Genomic DNA, 6725 nt, shown 5'->3' with positions numbered 1-6725 from the left:
CAGGCGCCCGAAAGGAAGATAGTTTTAAGAGACTTTGCCAAGGTGAAATCTAAAGAACCTAAGACTAGATATAAATAGAAGTGAGAAAGATGACAATATTTGTACAGAGAATGGTAATATTTATCAGTAGAAATAAAGGGGACAAAAGGGAGGAGAGAGGTAGAGAGATGTAACCGGTTTGATTTTGGATATAAAGTATTTGAATTTCTCCACTGGTGTATTACGGGCAAAGCTAAACTTCTTAAAATGTTAATTATTTTGAAGGGGCTAATTACTTAGTACTGGGGAAGAATAATGACATAACAAAAATTTTCTTAAGAAGACTCCTTGCTGCCACCAACAGGAACCAGCACTTAAGTTGCATCATGTGCCCATTTAACTAGGAGGTGCCGAGAGAGAACACATGTAAATCACACGTAGGATTCCTCTTTGTGATTGAATGAGATGGAAACAGGAGTTTGCTATTCCCACAGAAAGTGTCAGTTCTTGTTGGCCTCTGGAAATATGGTCACATCCACTTGATTATGGTTCTAACATTAGACCAATCTCAATTTCTGCCTTTCATATTGGCTTTAGAACCTACCCCTTCAATAATATGACCCCACTGTATGGTCTGGAATGAAAAAGTACAAGGAACTTGGAATCCAAATATTCAGGCACCTTCAGCATCTAAAAATATTTCTATATTCATGTTTTATTATTTTTTAAAGATTTATTTATTTGAGAGAGAGAGAGTGGGGGTGGAGGGAGAGGCAAAAGGACACAGGGGGAGGATCTCAAGCAGACTCCACGCTGGGCACAGAGCCTGATGCCGTGCTCTATCTCAGGACCCTGAGATCATGACCTGAGCGGAAACCAAGAGACAGACTCTTAACCGATTGGGCCACCCAGGCGCCCCTATATCCATGTTTTAAATGAACTTAAAAGTCATGTGATAATGAAGACAATACTTCCAGTCCGGTGTCTAATACTTTTACTTCCCAGCAGCATAATACCACTTTGGTCAGGTTGAACCACTGCACAATTTTGCAGCTCTTTCAGAAAAATAAAGAAAACAATTGGAAAGACACAACCACATGCAATGGTGAGGAAATAGTACTATTGCCCGATCTTTCCCTGGAAATGTGAAATATCCTTGGTTCAGCTCCACACTGTGTACTTATTAGAAGCCCTTACAACAAGGGATTTTGTTTCTTGTAGCACCAGATAGACACAGTGGCTAACATATAATTCTGAAGAGTCATTGACATATTTATCACACGTCAAAAATTTTCGGAATCTGGACTTTATCCATGTCCCTGGCTTGAAGTGTTCTTCACGAGAGTAAGCTGTAACGTAAGATTGAGTTCTCAGTCTGCTTCTGCCACTGATGTACTGTTGACCTTAATACTTGACTGCTACCTTTTTGTATACTACTTTACAACTTCAAGGTACTTTTATATACAGTGACTCATTTAATGTAGTGGTGTCCCCCAAACCACAGATAATGGTTAGACACATGAACTCTTGTGTTACGCTGCGTGGGTTCAGATCCCCATTTCATCAGCTAGCTGTGCAACCTGGACAAGTCACATACCTGTGCTTCAGTTTTCTTGTCTATAAAACGAAACCTACTAGAGTTGAAGAGATTCCACGATATAGTCTATGGGAAGTACCAAGCACAGTAGAACCTAGTAAGAGCTAAGTGTTATGAGTAAATTTTTACTTACCTACCTTGCTGGGATCTAACTATGGTGTGTGGATAAATTGAGCAGTATTTTTCAGTGATGCGTTTAGAAAAGCAAGCTCACATAAAATATGAGCAGGGGGTCTGTCAAGATTTCCACAAGTTTGGGATTTTATTTCTTCTGTTGGCTGTGAAGAGGGAGCTGATATACAGTAAACTCTAGCTATCGCCAGAGTTAAGTGTTGAGGAGATCCCCACAGTAAGCCCCAGAAGGGCACTATGTCTGTCTTGTTTGCCATGGTTATTTCTAGAACCTACTAGGTACTCATGTTCTCGGTGTACAATAAATATTTGCTAAATGAATAAATACATGAAAAAGGCTTAGTAGCTATGTGATTCATCTTTAGCTCAGGTACAGTCTAGAAATCAAATAGAAAAGAGGTGATCTTTTGAAAGCAGAAGATTTAGAGATGTGTCCCCAATTACTATGAACTCCTTAGAGAGAAGTTATCAGTAAATATTAAAGGCGATATTAATCATGTGCTTGATGTCATGACTTTTCTTCCTTTTTTAAAAATTGAAACAGAATATTTTATAAAACTCATAAATGGAGTTCTACGTTTTAATCACCCTTGCAAAATAACCCAGGGAGCTTTCATAAAGAACTAGCAAGTTTGAGCTTTCTTCGTTGTTAAAAACTCTTAATTCCCAAACACTCTCCCTTATCTAAATGGCCTCAAATCCTTGAAGCTTTTCAAGTAATTGATTCCAAATTCATCTATCTGAAAAGTATTTATTTATGAAAAGAATCAATTCTGGTTCTATGAAATTCAGAAATTACAGTGCCAATTACTGTACGCTGGTGAAATTTTTCAGATTATCTGAAGGCAAAATTAATTTATTTGTCTATCCACCTATATCCAATCATTCATTCATTCATTCATTCAACAAATACCAATTGAGCAGCTGTCGTGTGCCAGGCCCCACACTGGATGTCAGAGATCTGACAGGTCCACAAAGCCGTCACAGACCTTTTACTCATGGAGTTTATGGTCCAGAGAGGACGCGCTGGGTAGGACTGCCCCATGTTTGGGGACATATTGCCCACCGATGGCTTCCCTAAATCTTCAGAGCATTGATTTCTACTTCACAATGCTATCGAAAGCTGGTCTTATTAACAGGCTGTCCGTATAATAAACACAAACTAGCTAAAAGATGAGAAATTCAGGCATTATTCAGACATTCACAAATATCTATAGATGTTTAAGATAATGTAGACAAAATATCCCCATGTCTTGGAGTCCTATAGGCACAGCTGAGTAAAATGAACTGAGATCACATCAGTTTGATTTGTCACGGTTGAGAACTGCATTTGTAAATTGATGTAATCCATCTCTAGCCAAGTTCTTCAGAGACAGCTTTGAATTCTTAAAAAGCCCCTGACAGCTAGATTTTACATTTAGATTTTAGCATTGTCTTTAAAGATAGTGGTAGTTCACAGAAGGAGAGAATTCCCTATTGATTACATGATTGAGGAAGCACAAAGGTCTGTTACTCTTTCCGAAGTCAATTATAATTTAAGCTCATTATCTCCCTGCGGATGTTCTATTTCAAATGGCAACAGAATCAAAATGTAAATGCCCCAAATGGAGAGGTTCAGGTATTCTTTTACTAAACTATGCTCCATGTACTGGCCTTCAAAATTACAGCAGCAAAGAGTTTAGCAAAATCTGGCCACCGACCTGGCCAAGGGAAAGAACTCAAATTCACCAGGATCATGGAGGAATAGTCATACCAGATTTCCCCCCTAACTTTGAATATCTAATTTATTTATGATTTTCAAGACTGACATTCACGTAAGAGCAACCTGATAAGTCCTTAATATGATTTTGGACACATCGGTGGCTCTACCGTGATCACTACTAATAAAGAACATTAGTACAAGTTGTGGTAATTTTTTTTTTCCCTTTCCCTCTGGCTTCAGTGAAACTTAGAGAACCACAAAGGGCCTCTCTAAGTCTTAGGGACAGAAACTTTGGATTAAAACTTTAGGGGAAGGCTTATATTTCAATAACCAGATTTTACTAAAAAACAAAACAAAACAAAAACTGGCCATTTGGTCATTTGTATGTAGGACCACTGTGACATGTAATGTGTCTTTAGATGCCTTAGGTGTGATGGATTGCCCCTTCACTTTGACAAAGGACTTGGCATAGATTTATTAGCATTTAACATTATGCAAATGAAGCATAACATACAAAGACATCTAGACAACACAAATGTAAGGTATCTGCTCACTTGATAGCTGCTTCCATAATACCATGACCATATTTATATTGATGTGAAAACATATGATCATTTCATATCAACCATACACTTATGGCTAAATGAAAACACACCTTAAGCTCTAAATTTATACAAGGCATTGAAATGTGTTGAAATGACCATTTTCTCATTACAAGGGTGCAATGATTTCCCTTTATGAGAATCTGTGGCATCGCCTGAATAGCTTTAATATTTCTTTGTTAAATGATAACTAAAATATATGTCTTATTAAATTTTTCTTATAAAAATGAGAACTACCTTTCAAACTGAGTAATACTCACGCGTAGTCTCCATTCACTCCTTTTAGTCATGCTTATCTCTTTTGTAAACCTATTTTACATAACATTCAGGGTCCTCCCCCTTGCCCCCCCCCCCCCCCCCCCCCCCCAGTTTTCTCCAGTAAAAAATGATATGTTTTCAGGACGGTTGTTGAAATTGGTGTACCTCCTAGTTTCCTCGCTCTTTGTTCTCTGATGGGTGATGTACTGTGAAGAATAGGCAGAACTTGGTATTGACAATAATACCCCTTGACAGGGCAAAATAAAATGTGCTGGGTAGTTCCGACTGGTTTTATTTTGTTTTCAAGCAATAGCTCTTGAACTGAGCTTCATCAGTTTCTAATTTGGGGGACTATCTGAAATGTAAACTTTATTTATGTTGGGGAATCAATTTCTGCATTTGAGAAAAGGGAACATTCAAACATTTGCCTCAGTTTTAATGCTTTATCTAGAATGTTTTAACTGAAACATTTATTCTTTTTTCAGGTACATTTTTGTGCCTAACTTATTTAAGTGCCCAAATGATTATTGCTTCTTATTCATTCCAATGAGTAAAGTCAGACTTATGTGCTTAGATTTATCATAAGTCAAAAGTGATGATCTGTATAGGGGGCTCTTAACAGATCATTTTCCAGCAACTGATACTTTCTGAAAGATGATATCTCCTTGTCTGTTTTCCTATATGAATATGTGTAATGAATTAGGCATCTTTTCTCTCTTGAAGGAACAGCTTCTTTTCATTCACAATATTATATCCTGGTTTACATCTGCCTAATTTTAAAAGGAATAATACTTTTGGTCTTAGATTGCCAAAAATATCCAGTTTATCTTTGGGGAAACTGATCAAAACTTTGTGTGACATATATATTTGTATATATATATGAACACATATCATAATCGAGCTTTGTGAAGCCCTAAGCTTTAAAATATTAAATAAATTTCTGTAACGACGTATCGGTGTAGGTAGAAAGAGTTTAGATTTCTCCAGAGTTTGTCAATCAAAAAATATAAAACTTAACCAAAAGCTAGGTCCTTTGCTAGTGTTCTCTTACCAAATTCGTAATATTTGGTAAGAAAAGACCTCAGTTTGTAGCAAATACACTCTGATAATATATATTTTGTGGAATAAATATGCATAATATTCTGTTAGAATTAATAATCATAGATACAAGCAATACTCAAATTAAAAAAAAAATACCCTACTAGAGTTCTCTATCCTTGCCTCTAGCAAACCAAAAGTTGAGCGAAAATTGTCCCACTCCATTAATGCATGATTAAATTCATGGAAACAGAAAATAAAAAGCCAATTTCTTCTAGAACCTGAACAGAGTATAAATAGCATAACTTGCCTTTTTCAAGAGGGGAATGAAGGTTGAATTTGCAATTAACTGGAATTCTAATTCAGACAATTCAGCAATATGGATGTGGACGAGGTCAGGGTACCGGGCAATGCGTAGGTTTCTTTTAAGTGGTTAACAACCTTGAATTGATGCAGTTTGAACTATAGCTTAATGAGGGATTTGTTAATCTCTGGAAAAGCTATAGACCAAAGATTCACTTCATCTTGGCCTGGTGATTTATCTGAAAGTCATGGACTTGATTCTTCTTGTACTATTTCAGTCTGCAGAGTGGAAAACCTCTCCCTTTACACACTGAGAATTCCCACTGCAGTGAATGGAGGGCCTGTGTGTGTAAAGAGCACGTGAGCAGTGGGATTCAGGCCCAGAGAAAGAAGATGTCGAGTCGCCTTGGTAAAGAATTCATACACCACGTGTTCACAGCTTCTTGACAGGTATAATTATCAATGTGGTCTTTTCCTTTTACTATGTGCTGGGATTCGGAAGCACGGTTTCGAATTTGTGACTATCAGATCTTTGATCAGGTAGCTTCTCTCTAAGGACCTGAAAGAGGGGGAAAGAGTGAAGGGAAGCCAGTGATTAGTATTCATTTGTCAATGACAATATGCTAAAAATATCAAAAGAGCGTGTGCTATGTGAGAACAGCAAGAATTATTTTAGGCCCTATCATTCATGCACAATATTCCACATATGAAAAAAAAATCGTTTGATGTTTGCAAAGGAAGTAATTATCAAATGGGGATGGAAAAGAAACAGTTATTCCCTAAAATGAAATACAGAACACCAGTTGGGAAACATTTCAAGTGTAAAACATTTCTTCTTCCCAGTTCCAGATGACTCTTTTTCTTCATGAAGGCAAAGGATAGTTAACTTTTACAGTGTGATTCTTAGGGTTGGGGTACAGCCGGCAGAACCTCTCTCTGATAGGCAGGAAGCCCCAGCCTCCTTGCTCTGAAGCAGATTCTCAGACCCCTTTCTTCTCGCACAAGGTCAGCCTGACACCAAGTAGAACGGAGTACGCAGCTGCCCATGTGGTCAGATCTGGAGGATCAGCCTCCGTGAACACTCCCCCCAAGACCTGTCACTCTTCTCCCATCA

General features: G+C 37.7%; 1 protein-coding gene across 1 annotated transcript in view; it reads right to left on the bottom strand.

Annotated features, from left to right (window-relative positions):
• Positions 1–4546: 4546 nt before the first annotated feature.
• The window catches only part of LIN7A (lin-7 homolog A, crumbs cell polarity complex component), a 113421-nt gene continuing 111242 nt past the window's right edge, over positions 4547–6725 (bottom strand). The window contains exon 6 of the mRNA XM_035002068.1: positions 4547–6170. The gene's annotated coding sequence lies outside the window, so the exon portion shown is untranslated. The remainder of the gene's footprint in view (positions 6171–6725) is intronic.

The sequence above is a fragment of the Mirounga leonina genome, unplaced genomic scaffold, assembly GCF_011800145.1.
Source record: "Mirounga leonina isolate KUSES-001 unplaced genomic scaffold, KU_Mleo_1.0 Mir_126, whole genome shotgun sequence".
In the NCBI taxonomy this organism is placed as follows: Eukaryota; Metazoa; Chordata; class Mammalia; order Carnivora; family Phocidae; genus Mirounga; species Mirounga leonina.
This window is presented reverse-complemented; position numbering and strand designations above follow the sequence as displayed.